The 26,284-nt window shown below is 46.9% G+C and overlaps 1 long non-coding RNA gene across 1 annotated transcript; it reads right to left on the reverse strand.

The window, feature by feature from the left end:
* Positions 1-22,935: 22,935 nt before the first annotated feature.
* LOC135530441 (uncharacterized) lies at positions 22,936-24,301 on the reverse strand. The gene is made up of 4 exons (XR_010453846.1): positions 24,222-24,301; positions 23,962-24,052; positions 23,779-23,874; positions 22,936-23,311 (listed from the first exon to the last, which is right to left on the reverse strand). It is a non-coding gene; the product is annotated as an uncharacterized LOC135530441 (long non-coding RNA).
* Between the last annotated feature and the right edge of the window lie 1,983 nt (positions 24,302-26,284).

Consider the following 26,284-nt stretch of genomic DNA (forward strand, 5'->3'; position numbering starts at 1 on the left):
ATCTTAACCGCTAGGAGTTCACGATCCCCACATCGTAGTTCCTCTCAGCCGGGGTAAGCCGGTGTGAGAAGAAAGCGCACGGATGAAGCTTCTTGTCTTCACCCCTCTGAGACAGGACAGCTCCAACACCAACCTCTGATGCGTCTACCTCCACCACAAATGGTTCATCCGTAGTCGGTAGTATCAGGATGGGAGCAGAGAGGACGCGCTGCTTGAGTCCTTGGAAGGCCGTCTCAGCTTCTCTTCCCCACAAAAACCTTGCATTGCCACCCTTGGTTAAAGCTGAGAGAGGGGCTGCCACCAAGCTGAAGTTCTTGATGAACTTGCGGTAAAAGTTTGTGAAGCCCAGGAAACGCTGAACTTCCTTAACGGATTTGGGGGTGGGCCAATCCGCTACCGCCCCTACCTTCCTGGGGTCCATTTGGACTCGACCGGGTTCCACTACAAATCCCAGGAATTGTACTCGGGATGAATGGAATTCACATTTTTCCGGCTTAACGTACAGATGGCTGTCTAGGAGGCGTTTGAGTACTTGTCTGACATGCTTAGTGTGTTCTTGAAGGGAGCTCGAAAAGATGAGGATGTCATCCAAGTAAACGAACACAAATATGTTAAGCATATCCCTAAGCACATTGTTTATGAGCGCTTGGAACACCGCTGGAGCGTTGGTCAGGCCGAAGGGCATCACCAAGTATTCATAGTGACCAGTAGGCGTGTTGAAAGCGGTCTTCCACTCGTCACCAGGTCTGATCCGCAAGATGGTATGCGTTCCGCAGGTCAAGCTTAGTGAAAACAACTGCTTCCTGGAGCAGCTCGAAGGCTGTGGCCATAAGGGGTAGCGGGTAACGGTTATGGACGGTTATGGCATTGAGTCCCCGGTAGTCGATGCAAGGACGTAATCCACCGTCTTTCTTGGCCACAAAGAAAAACCCTGCTCCCGCCGGGAGGTGGATGGACGCATGAGGCCTGCTTCCAGAGCGTCCTTGATGTAGGTATCCATAGCAGCTCGTTCGGGTGGAGATAGGGAAAAGATCCGACCCCTGGGGGGCAAGTGCCCGGAAACAGGTCGATGGGGCAATCGTAAGGTCTATGGGGTGGTAGCATTGTGGCTCTCTGTTTGCTAAACACCAGTTTGAGGTCATGGTAACACTCGGGAACTCGGGTCAGGTCGATGGATTCTAAAGACTCGGGAGTAGAACTCGGGAATTCTGGAAAATACAAGTAGCTTGGCACGTAGGACCCCACTGCTTGATAGTGCCCACAGACCAGTCGATGTGAGGGTTATGGCTGTGAAGCCAGGGGTATCCAAGGACGAGAGGGAACTCGGAACAGGAGATCAAATGAAAGTTCATCAATTCCTGGTGTTGTGAAACTGAAAGTCGCAAGGAGGTAGTGACATGAGTGACAAGTCCAGATCCCAAAGGGCTTCCATCCAATGTAGTAACCCTCATGGGGTCACTTAGAGGTTCAGAGGGAACGCCATTCTCCTTCTCCCAGACACCATCCATGAAGTTACCTGCGGCTCCAGAGTCTACCAAGGCTTGAAGGTGAAGCTTGTGGTTGTCCCAGGAGAGGGTGACTGGAATGAGCAGACGGGAGTTGGACGGATGGGAGGAGGTTATGTTTCCCGTTACAGTTACCCCCGGTCTGTACGGGACAGAGCGTTTCCCTGGAGCCCGGGACACGTGGAACGGAAATGGCCCGGTTTGCCGCAATATAGACAGCGTCGCTCCCTCATCCGGCGGTCTCTCTCAGCCTGGGAGATGCGTCCAATCTGCATGGGTTCCGGTGGAGCCAGCGAGGATAAAGGTGGGGACTCGGAGCTGGGACTGATAGGGGCTAGAGGTCTACGGTTGAGTTCTCTCTCTCTCAGACGCTGGTCAATGCGTGAAACCAACTTGATCAGGGACTCGAGATTGTCCGGTGGTTCCCGAGTGGCCAGTTCATCTTGGATAGTGTCGGAAAGGCCTTTCAGAAAGCACACCGTGAGCGCCTCGTTGTTCCAGCCACTCGCTGCTGCCACCGTGCGGAACTGGATGGCATAGTCCGTCACGCTGCGCCAACCTTGGTGGAGAGTCAGGAGCTGTTTGGCTGAGTCAGAACCACTGCTTGGGCCTTGAAACACTCGTTTGAATTCCTCAGCAAAGGCAGAGTAGCTGGCACAGCAGGAACTATGGGCATCCCACACAGCAGTAACCCAGGCCAGGGCTTTTTCCGACAGCAGGGTGATGATATATGCGATCTTAGACCGGTCGGTGGGAAACGACGAGGGTTGCAGCTCAAAGGAGAGAGAACATTGGGTGAGAAACCCTTTACAAGCACTTGGATCACCTGAGAACCGTTGGGGAGGTGGAAGACGAGATTCAGCCAGGGGGTTAACTGCCATGGGTACGTGAATCTGAGGTACTGGGATGGGAACTGTTGCCGGGGTAAGTCGATCAGATATTTGCTTAATGGAAGTCAGCATCTCCGACAGAAGATGAGAATGTCTAGCCATTAAGGCCTCTTGCTGAACCAGGGCGGCTTCGTGGCGTTGGACAGTCTCCTGGTGGTGGGACAGCATGGCAAAAAGGTCCTGGGAACTGGCTGCCTCTGGGTTAATTTTTGGCTCTGTGTTTCTGTCAGGACCCGGTTACGAACCTGGGTCTCCGGAGTGAGAAACAGTCACTTAACCAACTGAGCCACAAATAGTCAGCAGAACCCAGAAGATGAGGCAGACACAGCAGTACTTAAGACGGTGTATTTAATAAAGTAAAAAATCCTTCAATACAAAAATGGCAAATCCAAAAGGTGGTAGGTAAAGCACAAAAAAGCCTCAAGAGATACTCACAAATGAATAAACAAAAACAAAAAACAGAATTCCACAAGAGCGTCCACCGGAATCGACAAGAGCACACAGAACACTAGGGCTGGGTGCTAACATACAAACGCAGAGCACAGAACTGAGGGAAACTAAGGGTTTAAATACAATCAGGGAAAACGAGGCACAGGTGCAAATAATAATGGGGATCAAGTGAAAAACATAAGGTCAAAAAGCACAATGGGGGCATCTAGTGACCAAAAACCGGAACAACCCTGGCCAAATCCTGACATACATGCTTTGTAAGTAGGAAAACCTGCAAAATCGGCAGTGTATCAAATACTTGTTCTCCCCACTGTATATCTTTTTTTCTCTGTATATATTTCGTTTTTATCTTTTTTATATTTTTAACCTCAACTTCTACATACTCTCCTGCAACCCACCTCACCCAATTTGGTATTAATCCACTATTTTCTATACTTTATAACCGGATCCCCCAACAGAAGCTAACCAGCAAAACTAGCTTCTAGCTCGTAGTAGGTTAGTCAATGCTAGCGGTCATCAGCTAACCTCAGCACCTACAGACACTACTTCCTGGGTGGAAATTGGTAAAAACCTCTTGGTGCTAAGGGGCAGTATTTTCATTTATGGAAAAAAACGTTCCCGTTTTTAAACTGGATATTTTGTCAGGAAAAGATGGTAGAATATGCATATAATTGACAGCTTTCGATAGAAAACACTCTAACGTATTTATATTTTTCGGGGGTTGTGGTGACAGCAATTTCCGGGCAATTTCTCAGCCAAATGTGAAGAACAAACGGAGCTGTTTCGCCTACAAAAACAATATTTCGGGAAAAAATGAACTTTGGCTATCTACCTGGGAGTCTCGTGAGTGAAAACATAAGAAAGTTCATCAAAGGTAAACGATTTAATTTGATTGCTTTTCTGATTTCCGTGACAAGGTTGCCTGCTGCTAGCAAGGCATAATGCTATGCTAGGGTATGATAAACTTACACAAATGCTTGTCTAGCGTTGGCTGTAAAGCATATTTTGAAAATCTGAGATGGCAGGGTGATAAACAAAAGACTAAGCTGTGTCTCAATATATTTAATTTGTGATTTTCATGAATAGGAATATTTTCTAGGGATATTTATGTCTGTTGCGTTATGCTAATTATTGTCAGGCGATGATTACGCTCCCGCATGCGGTTTTGGGAATATCTAGAGGTTTTAAAGGGACAATCAACAGTTGCTATGTACATTTTTGACTCATTAATTAATTATATGAACACATTGATTCTTGCTTCATGCCACTGTTGTAACCCATAATAACCCCAAATACAAGCTTGATTTAATCCAATGTTTGGAAAATAAGTACCTGGGGCGGCAGGGAAGCCCAGTATTTAGAGCATTGGACTAGTAACCGAAAGGTTGCTAGATCAAATCCACGAGCAAACAAGGTACAAATCTGTCATTCTGCCCCTGAACAGGCAGCTAACACACTGTTCCTAGGCAGTCATTGAAAATAAGAATTTGTTCTTAACTGACTTTCCTAGTTAAATAAAGATAAATATATATATATATATAGCCTCAAAATATTGCTACAACTATAATTTTAATATAATGTATGGTCAGTCCTCGCATTCATAGCTCTGTCTATGATTTTGAGAGTGGTTACATTTCTACAGACTGTTGTCTCTGCTATCATATGGCAAGCAGTGACAATGCACCAAGTCTTGAACCAACAGGACCCTGAACAGCTTCTACCCCCAAGTCATAAGGCTACAAAATTGCTAGTTAAAAAGTTAACCAAATAGCTTTCTGGACTATCTGCATTGGACCTTTTTTGCACTAACTTTTTTCACTCATTACATATGTTGCTGCTACTGTTGATTATTTGTCACATTATTCCAAGTTATATTTTTTTCCAAGAGGGGGTAGCAGTCAGACGTTTTTGTCTTCGTCTTGTCATGTCCTGTGTATATATCTTTTTTCTCTGTATATATTTCGTATGTATTTTTTTATATTTTAACCTCAATTTCTACATACTCTCCTGCAACCCACCTCACCCAATGTGGTATTAATCTGCTATTTTCTATACTTTAGAACCGGATCCCCCAACAGAAGCTAGCCAGCTAACTAGCTACTAGCTAGTAGTCGTTTAGCCACTGCTAGCGGTCATCAGCTAACCTCAGCCCTGAAAACTCGTGCCAGTCTGCACAGCGCTATTCAACCCAGAGCATATCGGACTGCTTCCTCTCTACCACATCTCCACATCTCCGGATTCCTACCTCAAGCTCTGAACCTTTTCACCTGGATTATCGCCTAATGCTAGGCCCATCTCCCGGCTAGGTTAAATAGGTCCATCAGCCACTCCTTGGGCTACAATACATTTTTTGCCATTTAGCCTGGACCCCTTTAACTTCTTCGATATAGGGGGCGCTCTTTTAATTTTTGGATAAAAAACGTTCCCATTTTAAACAAGATATTTTGACACGACAAGATGCTCGACTATGCATATAATTGACAGCTTTGGAAAGAAAACACTCTGACGTTTCCAAAACTGCAAAGATATTATCTGTGAGTTTTTTCCAATGTCTCCTTATATGGCTGTGAATGCGCAAGGAGAGAGCCTACAATTTCTGCCGTTTCCCCAAGGTGTCTGCAGCATTGTGACTTATTTGTAGGCATAACATTGGAAGATTGACTTTAAGAGACCACATTTACCAGGTGTCCGCCCGGTGTCCTGCGTCGAAATTGGTGCGTAAACTTCAGCTGCAAGTATTTTTCCATGTGATTGAGAGGAGAAAACAGACTTCCACGAACGATATATCAATGCAGAGATATGTGAAAAACACCTTGAGGATTGATTATGAACAACGTTTGCCATGTTTCAGTCGATATTATGGAGTTAATTTGGAAAAAAGTTTGGCGTTTCGGTTTTCTTTGGTAGCCAAACGTGATGTACAAAACGGAGCGATTTCTCCTACACAAAGAATCTTTCAGGAAAAACGGAACATTTGCTATCTAACTGAGAGTCTCCTCATTGAAAAATCTGAAGTTCTTCAAAGGTAAATTATTTTATTTGAATGCTTTTCTGGTTTTTGTGAAAATGTTGCCCGCTAAATGCTACGCTAAATGCTATGCTAGCTATCAATACTCTTAGACAAATGCTTGTTTTGCTATGGTTGAAAAGCATATTTTGAAAATCTGAGATGACAGTGTTGTTAAGAAAAGGCTAAGCTTGAGAGCTAGCATATTTATTTCATTTCATTTGCGATTTTTAAGAATAGTTAACGTTACGTTATGCTAATGAGCTTGAGGCTATAACTGGATACTGGTTTTTTTCGTAGCCAAACGTGAACAAAACGGAGCGATTTGTCCTACACAAATAATATTTTTTGAAAAACTGAACATTTGCTACCTAACTGAGAGTCTCCTCATTGAAAACATCTGAAGTTCTTCAAAGGTCAATGATTTTATTTGAATGCTTTTCTTGTTTTTGTGAAAATGTTGCTGGCTGAATTCTAGGCTTATAGCTATGCTAGCTATCAATACTCTTACACAAATGCTTGTTTAGCTATGGTTGAAAAGCATATTTTGAAAATCTGAGATGACAGTGTTGTTAACAAAAGTCTTTGCTTGAGAGCAAATATATTTATTTCATTTCATTTGCGATTTTCATGAATAGTTAACGTTGCGTTATGCTACTGAGCTTGAGGCTATAAATAGGATCCCGGATCCGGGATTGCTCGTCGCATGAAGTTAAAACGGGAACGTTTTTTTATACAAAAATGAAATACTGCCCCTAGAGTTCCAAGAGGTTAACGTTGCGTTATGGTAATGAGCTTGAGGCTATGATTACGCTCCCGGATACAGGATTGCTCGTCGCAAGAATTAAAGCTAGTGAGGGAGATAAGTGTTTCCAGTTTCAGAGAGGGCCAGCCAACGAGAACGTACAGGTCGCAGTGGTCGGTAGTATATGGGGCTTTGGTGACAAAATGGATGGCACTGTGATAGACTGCATCCAATTTATTGAGTAAGGTATTGGAAGCTATGTTTGTAAATGACATCGCCGAAGTCGAGGATCGGTTGGATGGTCAGTTTTACAAGGGTATGTTTGGCAGCATTATAGAAGGATGCTTTGTTGAGAAATAGGAAGCCGATTCTAGATTTAACTTTGAATTAGAGATGTTTGATGTGAGTCTGGAAGGAGAGTTTACAGTCTAACCAGACACCTAGATATTTGTAGCTGTCCACATATTCTAAGTCAGAACCGTCCAGAGTAGTGATGTTGGACGGGAGGGCAGGTGCGGGCAGCGATCGGTTGAAGAGCATGCATTTAGTTTTACTTGTATTTAAGAGCAATTGGAGGCCACGGAAGGAGAGTTGTATGGCATTGAAGCTCGTCTGGAGGGTTGTTAACACAGTGTCCAAAGAAGGGCCAGAAGTATACAGAATGGTGTCGTCTGCATAGAGGTGGATCAGAGACTCACCAGCAGCTAGAGCGACATCATTGATGTATACAGAGAAGAGAGTCGGTCCAAGAATGGAACTCTGTGGCACCCCCATAGAGACTTCCAGAGGCCCGGACAACAGGCCCTCCGATTTGACACACTGAACTCTATCAGAGAAGTAGTTGGTGAACCAGGCGAGGCAATCATTTGAGAAACTATCGAGTCTGCCGATGAGGATGTGGTGATTGACAGAGTCGAAAGAATTGGCCAGGTCAATGAATACGGCTGCACAGGATTGTTTCTTATCGATTGCGGTTTTAAGATATTGTTTAGGACCTTGAGTGTGGCTGAGGTGCACCCATGACCAGCTTTGAAACCAGATTGCATAGCCCAGAAGGTATGGTGGGTAATATGTTTGGTCGGTAATCGAAATGGTCGGTAATCTGTTTGTTGGTAGGATAGATATAGGTCTGTAGCAGTTTGGGTCTAGAGTGTCACTCCCCCTTTGATGAGGGGGATGACCGCAGCTGCTTTCCAATCTTTGGGAATCTCAGATGCCACGAAAGATAGATTGAACAGGCAATAAATAGGGGTTGCAACAATTTCGGCAGATAATTTTAGAGAGAAAGGGTCCAGATTGTTTAGCCCGGCTGATTTGTAGGGGTCCAGATTTTGCAGCTCTTTCAGAACATCAGCTGACTGGATTTGGGAGAAGGAGAAATGCGGAAGGCTTGGGCAAGTTGCTGTGGGGGTGCAGTGCTGTTGACCTGGGTAGGGGTAGCCAGGTGGAAAGCATAGCCAGCCGTAGAAAAATGCTTATTAAAAATTCTCAATTATAGTGGATTTATCGGTGGTGACGGTGTTTCCTCTCCTCGGTGCAGTGGGCAGCTGGGAGGAGGTGTTCTTATTCTCCATGGACTTTACAGTGTCTCAGAACCTTTTTGAGTTTGTGTTGCAGGAAGCAAATTTCTGCTTGAAAAAGCTAGCTTTGGCTTTTCTAACTGCCTGTGTATATTGGTTTCTAGCTACCCTGAAAAGCTGCATATCAAATAATAATAAATAAATATATAATAAATATAAATTATTTTTCTATCAGATTTTTGTTTGGTAGACCTCATTTTGTTATTGATCATGTTGTCTGATTTTTGATTTGGGAAAACCTCAACAAACAAACAAGGAGAGAAGCTGAAAAGTCCAAAAACCATCCCAAATTAAAAGTTAATTGAATTCTACCTCAAGACTAATTTTATATTAAAATATTTATATATTTTAATTTTATATCCACCACTATTAAAAATGTCCTTGTAGACTCTGTCAGGGAACTGTCTCAAGGATTTTCAAACAAGACCACAACTCTCACTCCTATGGAAAATAGCAAATCAATATTCAGAATATCCGAAGTTTCAGCATCAGCAGTGGACAGTATTATCAGCTGCTTCACAAACTCTAGAACAAAATATTTACAGTGCCTTCAGAAATTATTCACACCCCTCTAATTTTTCCAAATGTTATTGTGTTACAGCCTGAAATTTAAATTGATTAAATGATTATTCACTGGCCTACACACAATTCCCCATAATGTCCAAGTGGAAAGATGTTTTTACCGATTCTTTTCCACAAATTAATTACAAATGAACAACTGAAATGTCTTGAGTCAATAAGTATTCAACCCCTTTGTTATGACAAGCCTAAATCAGTTCAGGAGTGAAAATGTCCCACATAATAGATTCTTACATGACTACCTCATCTCTGTAACCCGCACATACAATTATCTGTAAGGTCTCTCAGTCGAACAGTGAATTTCAAACACAGATTCAACCACAGAGACCAGGGAGGTTTTCCAATGCCTCGCAAAGAAGCGCACCTATTGGTACATGGATAGAAACAAAGCATGGAGAAGTTATTAATTAACTAAATAACATCAAACACCAGGCCAAATCTACACTGGAGTTGCCTACCAAGACGACAGTGAATATTCCTGAGTGGCCAAGATACAGTTTTGACTTAAATCTGCTTGAAAATCTACAGCGAGACTTGAAAATGGTTGTCTAGCAATGATCAACAACCAATTTGACAGACCTTGAAGAATTAAGAAAATAATATAGTTGGCAAATATTGTACAATCGAGGTGTGCAAGTTCTTAGAGACCTGTCCAGAAAGACTCTGTAATCACTGCCAACTGTGATTCCAACATTCATTGTGAATACTTATGTAAATTAGATATTTCTTAATTTCATTTTCAATAAATTTGCAAAAAATATCTATAAACATGCTTTCACTTTGTCATTATGGGGGTAATGTGTGTAGATAAGTGACAAATGTTTTTCCCCATTTTGAATTCAGGATGTAGCTTATTACATGCTGAGACGCAAACTCGGTCTCAACCTTTAAGTCTTTACTGAAGAATCTCTTCAGTGGGTCATATGATTGAGTGTAGTCTGGCCCAGGAGTGTGAAGGTGAACGGAAAGGCTCTGTAGCAACGAACCGCCCTTGCTGTCTCTGCCTGGCCGGTTCCCCTCTTTCCACTGGGATTCTCTGCCTCTAACCCTATTAGAGGGGCTGAGTCACTGGCTTACTAGGGCTCTTTCATACCGTCCCTAGGAGGGGTGCATCACTTGAGTGGGTTGAGTCACTGATGTGATCTTCCTGTCTGGGTTGGCCCCCCCCCCCCCCCTTGGGTTGTGCCATAGCTGAGAACTGTTTGGCCCTGTCCGGGGTGTCCTCGGATGGAGCCACAGTGTCTCCTGACCCCTCCTGTCTCAGTCTCCAGTATTTATGCTGCAGTAGTTTGTGTCGGGGGGCTAGGGTCAGTTTGTTAAATCTGGAGTACTTCTATCCTATCCGGTGTCCTGTGTGAATTTAATGTGAGCGGACCAAGTAATTGGGCGTCACTCTAAAGCGGGAAGGTGGAATAAACGAGTTTTCTTGATTTAACACAGTTCTCTATTGAGGGCATTTGGTCAACAAAAACATTCCAACATAATCAATGAAAATTTTCCAAGGAAAAAAACATACATCTTCTTCTCCAGATGAAACAGGAACACAATAGGATTATCTTTAAACTACAACAAAAAGTCACAGGATTGTCACCATCTTAGTGGTTCTTCCTGGATAGATCCTCTCTCTCGGTGCATTCCCGTTCCTCGATCCGGCCCTGTGGATGACATGGAAAGAGAACGGTTGTAAAGACAAAAAACATCTGGCTATTCTGTTGTTATTGTTTCTCTTACCAGCCATCCACGTGAGGGGCGCATGGTCAGTAACTAATGCAAACCTCCGACCCAGTAGGTAGTACCGGAGATAATCGAGGGCCCACTTGATGGCTAAGGCCTCTTTCTCTACGGTCGCATACCTCTGTTCCCGATCGCTGAGCTTCCTACTAATGAAGAGAATCGGCTTCTCTGCTTCACCTTTACCCTGAGCTAGTACGGCCCCGAGCCCTGTATCCGAGGCGTCGACCTGCACAATGAACTCTTGTGAGAAGTCCGGAGCCTGTAGAACGGGATCAGAACACAGGCCATCTTTTAGCAATTGAAAGGCCTCTTCCATCTCTTCCGTCTTTCCACTCTACCTGGTTGGCAGGTTTTTCCTGATGAGGTTTGTGAGGGGGTTGGCAATGGTTGCATATCCCGGGATAAAACGGCGATAATATCCTTTTTTCCCTAAGAAGGCCCGAACGTCTCGCTTGGTCCGGGGTCGAGGCCAGTCACGAATTGCCCTGGTCTTCTCTGCCTGTGGGCGTATTTTCCCATTCCCCACGGTGTACCCCAGGTATTCCGCTTCGGACAGGCCCAGGCAGCATTTATTTGGGTTGGCTGTCAACCCTGTGGCTTCCAAACTCACGAGCACCGCCCGTAATCGCAGGAGGTGACTATCCCAGTCCTCGCTGTGGATGACCACATCGTCTATGTACGCAGCTGCATACTCTTGATGGGGCCGTAGAATGGCATCCATGAGGCGTTGGAAGGTTGCAGCGGCACCGTGCAGTCCAAAGGGCATCCTCACATACTGGAAAAGCCCCTCTGGGGTGGCGAAGGCAGTCTTTGGGCGATCCTCCGGAGCCACCGGCACTTGCCAATATCCCTTCGTCAAATCCAGGGTAGTGATGAACTTGGCCTTTCCTAAGCGCTCCAAGAGTTCATCCACGCGGGGCATGGGATACGCATCGAATGTAGAGATGGCATTCACGCCCCTAAAGTCGTTGCAGAGTCTCATACTACCATCAGATTTGGGGACCAGGACTATGGGACTGGACCACTCACTCGTCGAGGGCTTGATCACGCCCATCCTCAACATCTCCCTCACCTCTTTCTTAGCGATGACTCGGCGAGCCTCAGGAATCCTGTACGTGCGGATATGCACCTTCTTGCCGGGTTCAGTGTGGATGTGGTGGAACAGGACATCTGTTTGTCCTGGGAATGGAGAGAATATTCGACCGAAGTTCATAATCAGCTTGTCTAGCTGTCTTGACTGCTCTGGTAGGAGAGTTTGGTCACGGCGCACCTGTGGTAGAGCCTCCTCTTTTTCTTTGCCCTCCAGGGCCATCAAAGCCACCTCCTCCTCACGTCCATGGTACGTCTTCAGCAGGTTTATGTGATAGAGTTGGACCTTCTTCCTCCTGTCAGGTTGCTTGATGAGGTAATTGACCGGTGAGACCCTTTTCATTACCTCGTAGGGCCCCCTCCACTGCGCCAGCAAGAGATGTTCGGCCGTGGGCACAAGCACCATCACTTTCTCTCCCACGGTGAACTCACGGGGGGGTCGCGGACTTATCATAGGCCCGGCCTTGGGTCCTTTGGGCTTTCTCCATATGCTCCTTGACTATGGGCCACACTGCTGACAGGCGGTCTCTCATCAGGGTAACATGTTCTATTGTGGATCGAAAGGGGCATGGTTGGGTCTCCCAGGTCTCCTTGGCTAAGTCGAGGATTCCTCGACAGGGTTTGCCATAGAGCAACTCAAACGGAGAGAATCCAGTGGATGCCTGGGGTACTTCTCGCAGGGCAAACATTAAGTGTGGGAGAAGCATGTCCCAGTTTTTCCCGTCTCGGGACACCACTCTTCTCAACATGCTTTTAATCGTTTTGTTCAAGCGTTCACACAACCCGTCTGTTTGAGGGTGGAATATGCTTTGACGTATCTGTTGAACCTGATATAACCGACACAAGTCCTTCATCAACCGGGACATGAACGGGGTTCCTTGATCGGTTAAAATAGTCTTGGGGAGGCCCACACGAGAGAACATAAGGAATAACTCCTTGGCAATTCCCTTTGACGACATGTTACGCAGGGGTATGGCCTCCGGGAACTTGGTAGCATAATCTATAACCACTAGGATGTACTCATGTCCTCTGGCGGATTTTGGGAGGGGTCCTACGAGGTCCATAGCTATGCGTTCAAAGGGAGTCTCTATGATGGGGAGAGGAATCAAAGGGTTACGTAGATGTGGCCGTGGGGCTGTACGTTGACATTGATCACACGTCCTACAATACCTGGCCACATCTCTGGTGACCCGAGGCCAATAGAATCTCTGCATGATTCTGTCAATAGTCTTGTCTCGTGCCAGGTGTCCTCCTAGGACGTGGGAATGGGCTAACTGTAGAACTGTATCCCTGTATGGCCTAGGCACCATTAGTAATTCCTGGTTTTCCCCCCTTCGTCGTACGACCCAGTATAAGAGACCCCGTCTGATTGCATAGTAAGGAAGAGGGGGCTCACCTGATCCGTCGACGTTCCTCCCGTCGATCACCTTCACCTTCCTCATGGCCTCCCTTAGGTCTGGGTCTCTATGCTGCGAGGTGCCGAACTATCCCTTTAATTCCTGGGGCAGGTCGACCTCGGTAGAGGGAGGTGGAGGTTGTTCCACATCCCCATCAGGGGTGACCGAGGGGAATCCCCTCCAGGTTCCCTCCTCAGATGGAGCTTCGAATATATCCCTTAGTGCTTGGTTGCTCCTTCCTTCCTGCGTTGTGTATAACCCTTCACAGGTGTCTTCATCGGTGGTTTCCTGGAATATCTGTCGTAAACGTTGGGTCGCTATTTCTTCCTCTGCTGCAGAGGACGAGGACGCGGCTACGTCTCCTTGTAGGACTACTACCTCGGGCTTGGATTTTCTCTTCTTTCCTGTCCCCCTTCTTCCCGTGCATAACGTCATCTGCCGAAGTTCCTTATATAGGGGACAGTCTCTCCCGATCAATAATGGCACCTTCAGCTGGGGCACTTTCCCTGCCCTGACTGTACACCTTCCTTTTGGAGTGAGAATAGGCAGATTCACAGTGGGGTAATAGTGGGTGTCTCCATGGATACAGGATACAGCTACTTTGTCTGGTAGCAGTGTTGCGGAGGTCACCATCCGCTCCTCTACTAACGTAACCATACTTCCCGAGTCGAGAATAGCTACCACATCATGTCATTCGACTCGAACCGGAATCTCGGAGGCTGGGGCTATCTCTGCTAACCAACAGTGTTGATCCTGCCCCCTCAAAACGGGATGTGTGGGGGTAGGCAGTGATGACTCCGTGACCATGGGCTCATCCTTGCTAGGACATTGTGGGGCATAATGGTTGGGAGACTGACATTTATAACACCGACCCTGCTGTGTGGTGGCTGACTTCTCCCACCTCCGGGGGGGCTTGGACGTTTCGGTGGCGGGCGCGCCGGGGTGAGTCGTGGTACGGGATTGGAAGACTCCTTCCGTTCCTCCTTGTCACTTTTTAACAACTCCCCTGTAGACCGATATGTTTCCACCGCCTGGGCTATGTCGTCGGCTGACAACGGATTGGGTTGCCCCACAACCCTTTTTAAGTCACTGGGTAATTCTCTCAATATCTTGTCCACTACGAGAGTCTATCACATGTCCTACTCCCTTTCCAGGTTCTAGCCACTGTTTCGTCAGTCGTATTAAGGCGAAGATCAAATCAAATGTATTTATATAGCCCTTTGTACATCAGCTGATATCTCAAAGTGCTGTACAGAAATCCAGCCTAAAACCCCAAACAGCAAGCAATGCAGGTGTAGATGCACGGTGGTTAGGAAAAACTCCCTAGAAAGGCCAAAACCTAGGAAGAAACGTAGAGAGGAACCAGGCTATGTGGGGTGGCCAGTCCTCTTCTGGCTGTGCCGGGTAGAGATAATAACAGAACATGGCCAAGATGTTCAAATGTTCATAAATGACCAGCATGGTCGAATAATAATAAGGCAGAACAGTTGAAACTGGAGCAGCAGCACGGCCAGGTGGACTGGGGACAGCAAGGAGTCATCATGTCAGGTAGTCCTGGGGCATGGTCCTAGGGCTCAGGTCCTCCGAGAGAGAGAAAGAAAGAGAATTAGAGAGAGCATATGTGGGGTGGCCAGTCCTCTTCCGGCTGTGCCGGGTGGAGATTATAACAGAACATGGCCAAGATGTTCAAATGTTCATAAATGACCAGCATGGTCGAATAATAACAAGGTAGAACAGCTGAAACTGGAGCAGCAGCACGGCCAGGTGGACTGGGGACAGCAAGGAGTCATCATGTCAGGTAGTCCTGGGGCATGGTCCTAGGGCTCAGGTCCTCCGAGAGAGACAAGGAGAGAATTAGAGAATGCACACTTAGATTCACACAGGACACCGAATTGGACAGGAGAAGTACTGCAGATATAACAATCTGACCCCAGCCCCCCGACACATAAACTACTGCAGCATAAATACTGGAGGCTGAGACAGGAGGGGTCAGGAGACACTGTGGCCCCACCCGAGGACACCCCCGGACAGGGCCAAACAGGAAGGATATAACCCCACCCACTTTGCCAAAGCACAGCCCCCACACCACTCAAAAGATCTGGGCACAGACGGGTTGATCAGCTGTATAGGTCCATTGATGGAACTGGCAGTTAGCTGGTACCGGGACAGGATCTCGGTTTTTAGTCGCCCATAGTCTGCAGCTTCGCGGGAATCCAGGTCAAAATAGGCTTCCTGAGCCACCCCGGTCAAAAGAGGGGCTAATGCGCTCGCCCATTCTGTGGGCGGCCACTCTTCCAAGGTGGCCGTCCTTTCGAAGGTCATGAGGAAGGCCTCAATATCATCCTCCTTGGAGAGACGAGGTAAGATGGCGTGAGCAGCCGCTCTTGGCTTAACTCTAGGTTCCTCTAGTCGGCTCAGCTGTTGTTGCAGGAGTTCTATGGTTGTCTGCTGTGCCGTGATCAATTGTTGTAGTAGGGCGTTATCCATCGTTCTTGAATGGTTCCTCCGGGTCTATTGGAAGAATCTTGAGTTACTCACTTATCCTTGTGTCACTCGTCCACCTAAGTGTTCGCATCCTCCAATGTGAGCGGACCAAGTAATTGGGCGTCACTCTAAAGCGGGAAGGTGGAATAAACGAGTCAGGAGTAGGTTTTCTTGATTTAACACAGTTCTCTATTGAGGGCATTTGGTCAACAAAAACATTCCAACATAATCAATGAAAATTTTCCAAGGAAAAAAACATACATCTTCTTCTCCAGATGAAACAGGAACACAATAGGATTATCTTTAAACTACAACAAAAAGTCACGGGATTGCCACCGTCTTAGTGGTTCTTCCTGGATAGCTCCTCTCTCTCGGTGGCCATCTCCCCAGAGATAGTTTCTCCCTCTCTGCTGGTTCCATTCTCTCTCTTATAGGGGAAGGAGAGTATGTCATTAGTACCGTCAGCTGTGCTTAATTGCCTCTGGTTACCTTGTCTCCCATGCCTTGTTGGGCTACTATCCATGAGCCCAGCCTGCCCTCTGGTGGTCCTTCCACATTAAGTATGCTCTCTCTAATTCTCTCTTTCTCTCTTTCTATCTCTCTTGGAGGACCTGAGCCCTAGGACCATGCCTCAGGACGACCTTGTCAGGATTTGGCCAGGGTTGTTCCGGTTTTAAGTCACTAGATGCCCCCATTGTGCTTTTTGACCTTATGTTTTTCCCTTGATCCCCATTATTATTTGCACCTGTGCCTCGTTTCCCCTGATTGTATTTAAACCCTTAGTTTCCCTCAGTTCTGTGCTCTGTGTTTGTATGTTAGCACCCAGCCCTAGTGTTCTGTGTGCTCTTGTTGATTCCGGTGGACGCTCTTGTGGAATTCTGTTTTTTTGTTTTTGTTTATTTATTTTTGAGTATCTTTTGAGGCTTTTTGTGCTATACCTACCACCTTGTGGATTTGCCATTTTGTATTGAAGGACTTCACTTTTTACTTTATTAAATACACCGTCTTAAGTACTGCTGTGTCTGCCTCATCTTCTGGGTTCTGCTGACTATTCGTGGCTCAGTTGGTTAAGTGACTGTTTCTCACTCCGGAGACCCAGGTTCGTAACCGGGTCCTGACAGAAACTCAGAGCCAAAAATGAACCCATAGGCAGCCAGTTCCCAGGACCTTTTTGCCATGCTGTCCCACCACCAGGAGACTGTCCAACGCCACGAAGCCGCCCTGGTTCAGCAAGAGGCCTTAATGGCTAGACATTGTCATCTTCTGTCGGAGATGCTGTCTTCCATTAAGCAAATATCTGATCGACTTACCCGGCAACAGTTCCCGTTCCAGTACCTCAGATTCACGTACCCATGGCAGTTAACCCCCTGGCTGAACCTCGTCTTCCACCTCCCCAACGGTTCTCAGGTGATCCAAGTGCTTGTAAAGGGTTTCTCACCCAATGTTCTCTCTCCTTTGAGCTGCAACCCTCGTCGTTTCCCACCGACCGGTCTAAGATCGCATATATCATCACCCTGCTGTCGGAAAAAGCCCTGGCCTGGGCTACTGCTGTGTGGGATGCCCATAGTTCCTGCTGTGCCAGCTACTCTGCCTTTGCTGAGGAATTCAAACGAGTGTTTCAAGGCCCAAGCAGTGGTTCTGACTCAGCCAAACAGCTCCTGACTCTCCACCAAGGTTGGCGCAGCGTGATGGACTATGCCATCCAGTTCCGCACGGTGGCAGCAGCGAGTGGCTGGAACAACGAGGCGCTCACGGTGTGCTTTCTGAAAGGCCTTTCCGACACTATCCAAGATGAACTGGCCACTCGGGAACCACCGGACAATCTCGAGTCCCTGATCAAGTTGGCCTCACGCATTGACCAGCGTCTGAGAGAGAGAGAACTCAACCGTAGACCTCTAGCCCCTATCAGTCCCAGCTCCGAGTCCCCACCTTTATCCTCGCTGGCTCCACCGGAACCCATGCAGATTGGACGCATCTCCCAGGCTGAGAGAGACCGCCGGATGAGGGAGCGACGCTGTCTATATTGCGGCAAACCGGGCCATTTCCGTTCCACGTGTCCCGGGCTCCAGGGAAACGCTCTGTCCCGTACAGACCGGGGGGAACTGTAACGGGAAACAACCTCCTCCCATCCGTCCAACTCCCGTCTGCTCATTCCAGTCACCCTCTCCTGGGACAACCACAAGCTTCACCTTCAAGCCTTGGTAGACTCTGGAGCCGCAGGTAACTTCATGGATGGTGTCTGGGCGAAGGAGAATGGCGTTCCCTCTGAACCTCTAAGTGACCCCATGAGGGTTACTACATTGGATGGAAGCCCTTTGGGATCTGGACTTGTCACTCATGTCACTACCTCCTTGCGACTTTCAGTTTCACAACACCAGGAATTGATGAACTTTCATTTGATCTCCTGTTCCGAGTTCCCTCTCGTCCTTGGATACCCCTGGCTTCACAGCCATAACCCTCACATCGACTGGTCTGTGGGCACTATCAAGCAGTGGGGTCCTACGTGCCAAGCTACTTGTATTTTCCAGAATTCCCGAGTTCTACTCCCGAGTCTTTAGAATCCATCGACCTGACCCGAGTTCCCGAGTGTTACCATGACCTCAAACTGGTGTTTAGCAAACAGAGGGCCACCATGCTACCACCCCATAGACCTTACGATTGCCCCATCGACCTGTTTCCGGGCACTTGCCCCCCCAGGGGTCGGATCTTTTCCCTATCTCCACCCGAACGAGCTGCTATGGATACCTACATCAAGGACGCTCTGGAAGCAGGCCTCATGCGTCCATCCACCTCCCCGGCGGGAGCAGGGTTTTTCTTTGTGGCCAAGAAAGACGCTGGATTACGTCCTTGCATCGACTACCGGGGACTCAATGCCATAACCATCCGTAACCGTTACCCGCTACCCCTTATGGCCACAGCCTTCGAGCTGCTCCAGGAAGCAGTTGTTTTCACTAAGCTTGACCTGCGGAACGCATACCATCTTGTGCGGATCAGACCTGGTGACGAGTGGAAGACCGCTTTCAACACGCCTACTGGTCACTATGAATACTTGGTGATGCCCTTCGGCCTGACCAACGCCCCAGCGGTGTTCCAAGCGCTCATAAACGATGTGCTTAGGGATATGCTTAACATATTTGTGTTCGTTTACTTGGATGACATCCTCATCTTTTCGAGCTCCCTTCAAGAACACACTAAGCATGTCAGACAAGTACTCAAACGCCTCCTAGACAGCCATCTGTACGTTAAGCCGGAAAAATGTGAATTCCATTCATCCCGAGTACAATTCCTGGGATTTGTAGTGGAACCCGGTCGAGTCCAAATGGATCCCAGGAAGGTAGGGGCGGTAGTGGATTGGCCCACCCCCAAATCCGTTAAGGAAGTTCAGCGTTTCCTGGGCTTCACAAACTTTTACCGCAAGTTCATCAAGAACTTCAGCTTGGTGGCAGCCCCTCTCTCAGCTTTAACCAAGGGTGGCAATGCAAGGTTTTTGTGGGGAAGAGAAGCTGAGACGGCCTTCCAAGGACTCAAGCAGCGCGTCCTCTCTGCTCCCATCCTGATACTACCGACTACGGATGAACCATTTGTGGTGGAGGTAGACGCATCAGAGGTTGGTTTTGGAGCTGTCCTGTCTCAGAGGGGTGAAGACAAGAAGCTTCATCCGTGCGCTTTCTTCTCACACCGGCTTACCCCGGCTGAGAGGAACTACGATGTGGGGGATCGTGAACTCCTAGCGGTTAAGATGGCATTGAAGGAATGGAGACACTGGCTCGAGGGGCTTCTCACCCATTTCAAGTGCTTACGGACCACAAAAATCTGGAGTATATCCAGCAGGCGAAGCGGTTGAACTCTAGACAAGCTAGATGGTCTCTTTTCTTCAATCGATTCCAGTTTATCCTCACCTATCGGCCCGGGTCGAAGAATCTCAAACCGGATGCCCTGTCCCGAGTCTACGCTCCTGCCATTCGAGATGACACGGACATGCCTGTCCTTCCTGCTGCTAAGATTGTGGCTCCGATCTCGTGGCAAGTTGAGGATACCGTGAGACGAGCTCAAGCTATCGAACCGGACCCGAAAGGAGGTCCTGCCAATCGGTTGTTTGTCCCCAAGGTAGTGAGGACTCAGGTCCTTCTGTGGGGGCACTCCTCTCGCCTCACCTGTCATCCGGGCGTAGGTCGCACCTTGGAGTTCATCCAGCGTAAGTTCTGGTGGCCTACCATAAGAGAAGACGTTGCCACTTTTGTCAATGCCTGCCCCGTGTGCTGCCAGGGCAAATCTTCTCACCTCCGCCCTCAAGGACTCCTTCACCCTTTACCTGTTCCCCACAGACCCTGGTCCCATATCTCATTGGACTTTATTACTGGACTTCCTCCATCCCATGGCAATACTACTATCCTAGTCATAATCGACAGGTTTTCAAAGGCGGCCAGGTTCGTCCCTCTGACTAAGTTACCTTCTGCCAAGGAAACGGCTGAGTTGGTAATTAATCATGTGTTCCGAGTCTTCGGCATTCCTCAAGATATGGTTTCTGACAGAGGTCCCCAGTTCGCCTCAAGGTTTTGGAAGGCCTTCTGCCAACTCATGGGGGCTTCTGGCAGTCTATCTTCAGGGTACCATCCGGAGTCCAACGGCCAAACAGAGAGGATGAATCAAGAGCTGGAAACCACCCTCCGATGTATGACTCGTGACAACCCGTCCACATGGTCATCCTTTATTGTTTGGGCCGAATATGCGCTCCTCCTCCACTGGTATGTCCCCGCACGAGTGTCAGTTTGGCTATGCTCCTCCATTGTTCCCGGACCAGGAGGCAGAAGTCAGAGTGCCTTCAGCCTTGAAGTTCATCAGACGCTGTCGGCTTATGTGGAGGAAGACCCGTCTTAATCTTATGCGTTCCTCACAGAGGTACCAACAACAAGCCAACAGACGTCGCCGTCCCGGGCCTACCCTGCGCCCCGGCCAGAGAGTCTGGCTCTCCACAAGAGACTTACCTCTGCGGGTGGAGTCTCGCAAGCTGTCCCAAAAATACATCGGTCCCTTCAAGGTTGCCAGGAGAGTTAACCCAGTTTCTTATCGCCTACACTTACCCAGATCCCTTAAGATTAATCCCACATTTCACATTTCCTTGTTAAAACCTGTTGTTTTTTCTCCCCTTGTCCCGGCAGACAGACCTCCCCCTCCGCCTCGTGTCATTGGAGGCCAGCCGGCTTATACCGTCCATCGGATACTGGATTCCCGCCGGGTGCAGCGGTCCTGGCAGTATCTGGTGGACTGGGAAGGCTACGGTCCCGAGGAGCGCTCCTGGGTTCCTGCCAAAGACATCCTGGACCCTGACCTCATTCGTCAGTTCAGGGCCCTCCACCCTGAGAGAGCTGGTAGGAACGTCAGGAGCCATTCCTAGGGGGGATTCTGTCAGGATTTGGCCAGGGTTGTTCCGGGTTTTGGTCACTAGATGCCCCCATTGTGCTTTTTGACCTTATGTTTTTTCCCTTGTTCCCCATTATTATTTGCACCTGTGCCTCGTTTCCCCTGATTGTATTTAAACCCTTAGTTTCCCTCAGTTCTGTGCTCTGTGTTTGTATGTTAGCACCCAGCCCTAGTGTTCTGTGTATTCTTGTCGTTTCCGGTGGATGCTCTTGTGGAATTCTGTTTTTGTTTTTTGGGTATCTCTTGGGGCTTTTTTTGTGCTATTCCTGCCACCTTTTGGATTTGCCATTTTTGTGTTGAAGGACTTCTCCTTTTTACTTTATTAAATACACCGTCTTAAGTACTGCTGTGTCTGCCTCATCTTCTGGGTTCTGCTGACTATTCATGGCTCAGTTGGTTAAGTGACTGTTTCTCACTCCGGAGACCCAGGTTCGTAACCGGGTCCTGAAACCTCATTGTGTTATTGAAAATGTTGTCCGATTTTTTAATTGGGAAAACCTCAACAAACAAACAAGGAGAGAAGCTGAAAAGTAAAAAAAACATCCCAAAATAAAAGTTAATGGGATTCTAACTCAAGACTGTAATTTTATATCCACCACTATTAAACATGTCCTTGTAGACTCTGGCTTGGAACTGTCTCAAGGATTTTCAAACACGACCACAACTCTCACTCCTATGGAAAATAGCAAATCAATATTCAGAACATCCGAAGTTTCAGCATCAGCAGGGGACAGTATTTTCAGCTGCTTCACGAACTCTAGAACAAAATATGTACAGTGCCTTCAGAAATTATTCACACCCCTCGAATTTTTCCAAATGTTATTGTGTTACAGCCTGAAAATAAAATTGATTAAATGGAGATTATTCACAATTCCCCATAATGTCCAAGTGGAAATATGTTTTTTACAAATTCTTTTCCACAAATTACTTAAAAATGAACAACTGAAATGTCTTGAGTCGATAAGTATTCAACCCCTTTGTTATGACAAGCCTAAATCAGTTCAGGCGTGAAAATGTCCCACATAATAAGTTGCACGGACTCACTCTGTGTGTAATAATAGATTCTTACATGACTACCTCATCTCTGTACCCCGCACATACAATTATCTGTAAGGTCTCTCAGTCGAACAGTGAATTTCATACACAGATTCAACCACAGAGACCAGGGAGGTTTTCCAATGACTCGCAAAGAAGGGCACCTATTGGTACATGGATAGAAAAAAAGCATGGGGAAGTTATTAATGAACTAAATAACATCAAACACCAGGCCAAATCTACACTGGAGTTGCCTACCAAGACGACAGTGAATATTCCCGAGTGGCCGAGATACAGTTGTGACTTAAATCTGCTTGAAAATCTATGGCGAGACTTGAAAATGGTTGTCTAGCAATGATCCACAACCAATTTGACAGAGCTTGAAGAATTAATATAATTGGCAAAAATTGTACAATCCAGGTGTGCAAGTTCTTAGAGATCTGTCCAGAAAGACTCTGTAATCACTGCCAACTGTGATTCCAACATTTGTTGTGAGTTAGATATTTCTGTATTTCATTTTCAATAAATTAGCAAAAATACCTATAAACATGCTTTCACTTTGTCACTTATCTACACACATTACCCTGTATTGTCGGACCTAGAAGCAAAAGCATTTTGCTACACTCGCATTAACATCTGCTAACCATGTGTATGTGACAAATAAAATTTGATTTGATTTGATTTGATTTGATTTAATAACAAAGTTTTTTCCCCATTTTGAATTCAGGATGTAGCTTATTAGAAGATCCAGGATATGTTACTGCTGTTATCAAGCTCACTCAACAAAGCTAACTCTCAAAACAGTATGTCTAGTGTGTGTGTGTGTGGATATGTGTACTACTATTACTGCTCAGTGTAATCTGATGTAATTTGCTCTGCATGCACTGCATCTGTATTATGGTCAAGTTCACATTGTTCACACTGAATAGAAACATGAAATAAACAATATTATGAAACATGTATGATGTAATTGAAACACTGCTAAACATGTAAGATTAATAAAAAAATGACCAAACATGTCTTATGCTTGACAGTTTATTGGAGGATCACAATATGACAAGTCAACCATACACCATACAATTATTTATCCACTAACTTGACCAACCAACTATCCTGTGTCAGGACATAATGTACATGTTCATGGATAAAACATATATTCTTCAGAATGTTGATGAGTTCTTCTCAGTACCAAAGTACCAATTAACTGTATTACTGTTGTTTTTTTGACAATCATTGATGGATGGTTGTTGGAATGATTCACTGAGGTAATGTTAGTGATGACTTCAGAGGTGATAGCTGATTCCATATGGAGACTGAAAGGGATCCTTGGCATCCCCATGCTGGTCGCTTCTCACCCAACAAGGTCCTTGGCTGCGTTCCAAAGCTTGCCCCAAACTGTCAAATACAGTTTTAAATAATCTTTATGGAAAATAACCTTTTTAAAAAATAAACATTTTAAAACCACTCCAACATTTTCAAAACATATCGCAATTATAAGTGACTACCTTTTAAACTTACTGTTGTAAGACCAGTATTTGACTACCATTTAAAAAATATTTCCCTCTATGAAACATGATGCTAATTAACTGTAGAGATGGAGTTAGCCATGTTACTCCCTCCGCATTTCCAACCACCATCTGCTAACCTCCCGTTGACAATTTACTGTTGCTCAGACAGACAGACAGACAGACAGACAGACAGACAGACAGACAGACAGACAGACAGACAGACAGACAGACAGACAGACAGACAGACAGATAGATAGATAGATAGATAGATAGATAGATAGATAGATAGATAGATAGATAGATAGATAGATAGATAGATAGATAGATAGATAGATAGACAGATAGATGGCTCACATGCTGCTTCATCTTCAGAGGGGCTGGTCTTCAGAGTAGCCAACTTTGCCAAAAAGGCAGCCTGTCCATTTTTTACATCATCCTCCTGCAGGAGAGCTGAGGAAGAATTTTTTTTCATTTTACTAGATTTTATCAGATGAAACCCGGGCAGTAAAGTAGTACACATTTACAAACAAGACATACCTTCCTCAGAGTTATCTTTATTGAGGGAACTTGCTAGCAGGACACCCACTAGAGCGAACAGCAGTAACATACTCTGGATCTTCATCCTTTACTAAAGCACATAGAGCACAACTTGTTAACACACACACACACACACACACACACACACACACACGTACACGTCCACCTACACTTCTCCATCCATTCCTACCTGTCCACTTGTCCACTTTGCCCACTCCTATACACCTTTGCAAAGAAGATTCTCAGTGAAAACAACATACCTCTTACAGTTGGACGATGCTGTCTGATTGATGGCTGTTTATCTGGATGATGTCTTCTGGACGTCAGTAGTAGTGTGGCGTCTCTCTGCCCTCTGCAGCCCTGTTTTATACTCTTTCTGCAGCTACTGTACCTGCCCCACCCATCCACACCTCTCACAGCCGATCAACAAGCAAAATGACATTACTCCCATGGCTATAACCGCAATCATGCACAGCCTGAAGTTTATGACCTCCCTCCAGGCAAAACTTCTGTCAATACTATGGTTTCCTAGTTATTTCAACTGAATTTCTGACCTGGAGCTTGGATAGACTTGAATTTATAAATGGTGGTAGCACTTTATTTTAAGGTTGTATCCATAATCCATTCATAACACATTTAAGAAACCAGTCATTAAACATTTTAATTTATTTTATTATAACTTTATTTAACCAGGTTAGTCTCGTTGAAATAAAAATCTCATATTCAAGAGAGACCTGGAACAAGACAGCAGCCTCAAATCATATTGTATTTGTTACTGTCATGCCCTGGTTGTATTATATTGTGTTTGTCTTCATTTATTTGGTCAGGCCAGGGTGTGACATGGGTTTTTTGTGGTGTGTTTTGTCCATATTTAGGCAGCCATATTCTTTGAGTATTTCGTGGGTGATTGTTCCTGTCTCTGTGTTTGTTGTCACCAGATAGGCTGTATAGGTTTTCACGTTCCGTTTGTTGTTTTGTATATTTAAGTTATTTCATGTATAGTTCATTTTTCATTAAAGAACATGAGTAAACACTACGCTGCATTTTGGTCCGCTTCTCCTTCAACAGACAAACGCCGTTACAGAAAAACCCACCACAACAGGACCAAGCGGCGTGGTAACAGGCAACAGCAGCAGCATTAGCAGCGTGACAAGACTTTCTGGACTTGGGAGGAAATCCTCGACGGGAGAAGACCCTGGGCTAAACCAGGGGAGTGTAGCCGTCCCAAAGAAGAACTGGAGGCGGCATAAGCGGAGAGGCGCCGGTATGAGGAAGCAGCACGGCGACTCGGAAGGAAGCCCGAGAGTCAGCCCCAAAAATGTATTGGGGAGGGGGCTCAGGGAGAGTGTGGCAGAGTCAGGAGTCAGACCTGAGCCAACTCTCCCTGTTTATCGTGAGGAGCCAAGGAGGAGACCAGAACCAGAGCCGGTGTTGGAGGTGAGCGAAGCAGAGACTGTGAAGGAGTTAATGGGGAAATTGGAGGAGAGAGAAATGAGGGAGTTGCTGAGTTGGTGCTTTTTGCAAGGAATTCGCCCGACGGAACGTGTCGGGGATTTGATGGCACCTGGGTCAGCGCTCCATACTCGTCCTGAGGTGCGTGTTACTCGGCTGGTGAAGTTGGTGCCAGCCTCACGCACCAGGCCTTCTGTGCACATCCCTAGCCTTGCACGTCCTGTTCCAGCACTGCTCTCAAGATCTCCAGTACGCCTTCATGGTCTAGCCCATCCTGTGCCACCTCCACACACCAGCCCTCCGGTGGCAGCTACCCGCACCAGGCTTCCTGTGCGTGTCCTCGGCTCAGTACCACCAGTGCCAGCACCATGCATCTGGCCTACAGTGCGCCTCGCCTCTCCAGCGCTGCCGGAGCCTTTCTCCTCTCCTGCGCTGCCGGAGTCTCCCGCCTGTTCAGCGCTGCCCGAGCCTTCCTCCTCTCCTGCGCTGCCGGAGCCTACCGCCTGTTCAGCGCTGCCGGAGCCTTTCTCCTCTCCTGCGCTGCCGGAGTCTCCCACCTGTTCAGCGCAGCCAGAGCCTTCCTCCTCTACAGCGCTGCTGGAGTCTCCTGCCTGTTCAGCGCAGCCAGAGCTGCCAGCCTGCATGGAGCAGCCAGAGATGCAAGCCTGCATGGAGCAGCCAGAGCTGTCAGTCTGCACGGAGCAGCCAAAGCCGCCAGTCTGCATGGAGCAGCCAGAGCTGTCAGTCTACATGGAGTAGTCAGAGCTGTCAGTCTGCATGGAGCAGCCAGAGCTGTCAGTCTGCATGGAGCAGCCAGAGCTGCCAGTCTGCATGGAGCAGGAGTCAGTCCAGCCAGTCTGCAAGGAGCTCA

Source organism: Oncorhynchus masou, unplaced genomic scaffold (assembly GCF_036934945.1).
Source record: "Oncorhynchus masou masou isolate Uvic2021 unplaced genomic scaffold, UVic_Omas_1.1 unplaced_scaffold_1344, whole genome shotgun sequence".
Taxonomy (NCBI): domain Eukaryota; kingdom Metazoa; phylum Chordata; class Actinopteri; order Salmoniformes; family Salmonidae; genus Oncorhynchus; species Oncorhynchus masou.